Source organism: Arachis ipaensis, chromosome B01, assembly GCF_000816755.2.
Source record: "Arachis ipaensis cultivar K30076 chromosome B01, Araip1.1, whole genome shotgun sequence".
NCBI classification, from domain to species: Eukaryota; Viridiplantae; Streptophyta; class Magnoliopsida; order Fabales; family Fabaceae; genus Arachis; species Arachis ipaensis.
In genome coordinates, this window is record NC_029785.2 from 134,883,222 (window position 1) to 134,883,841 (window position 620).

Genomic DNA, 620 nt, shown 5'->3' on the forward strand with positions numbered 1-620 from the left:
ATGAGATCAAAGAGAAGAGACTGAGTCACTGAGATATGGGGAGTAGAGAGGAGTGTGGAGCTACAGAGATGGATAAAAAGAGACTGACAGAAGAGAGTGAGCACACGCTCTCAGGTGATTGTATGAGGGCATGCAATTGCGGGTGCGTGCTCACTTCTCTATCTGTCAGTTACTTGTTCTCTTAGCTTCCTTCTCTTCCTCCCTTTCTCTGTGTCTAAACTCTATTCTCGTGCCTTTTTATTTTCGGTTCTTACTCTCTAATTATTTTTCTTTATTGTTATTATTATATGTCTCAACTCTCATGTATATATGTATTTTCTGGAACTGATGAACCCTGATAATTAATTATTATTAGTTCGCAGCACACTTGAATATGACATACGAATAGGTTTTTGACACATGCTCCTGTCATCTCTCTTTGACGCCTTTTTCCCGATAAGGATGAGAAAAAGAAAAGCATCTATCTTCATTATATTGGCATTTGTCCACTGTGTTTTTGCAGTTTCAAGTTGATTCATCTCATTTCTTTCTCTCCCCTCTGTATATATATTTTTTCTTTTTTTCATCTATTTAACATATTACATACTATTTTTTAAAATTTTTTTATAGCACACAATATC

General features: G+C 35.5%; 1 long non-coding RNA gene across 1 annotated transcript in view; it reads left to right on the forward strand.

Moving 5' to 3' along the window:
• Positions 7 to 620, forward strand: part of LOC110264350 — a 999-nt gene continuing 385 nt past the window's right edge. The window contains exon 1 of the long non-coding RNA XR_002350415.1: positions 7 to 407. This is a non-coding gene — a long non-coding RNA (uncharacterized LOC110264350). The remainder of the gene's footprint in view (positions 408 to 620) is intronic.